Consider the following 363-nt stretch of genomic DNA (forward strand, 5'->3'; position numbering starts at 1 on the left):
GTTTAATGTTGTCCCAGAGGTCTCTGAGACTTTCCTCAGTTCTTTTCATTATTTTTTCTTTATTCTGCTCTGCAGTAGTTATTTCCACTATTTTATCTTCCAGGTCACTTATCCGTTCTTCTGCCTCAGTCATTCTGCTAGATTCCTTCTAGAGTATTTTTAATTTCATTTATTGTGTTGTTCATCATTGCTTGTTTCCTCTTTAGTTCTTCTAGGTCCCTGTTAAATATTTCTTGCATTTTCTCTCTTCTAGTTCCAAGATTTTGGATACCTTTACTATCATTATTCTGAATTCTTTTTCAGGTAGACTCCTTATTTCCTCTTCATTTTTTAGGTCTGGTGGGTTTTTACCTTGCTCCTTCA

The sequence above is a fragment of the Physeter macrocephalus genome, chromosome 18 (assembly GCF_002837175.3).
Source record: "Physeter macrocephalus isolate SW-GA chromosome 18, ASM283717v5, whole genome shotgun sequence".
NCBI classification, from domain to species: Eukaryota; Metazoa; Chordata; class Mammalia; order Artiodactyla; family Physeteridae; genus Physeter; species Physeter macrocephalus.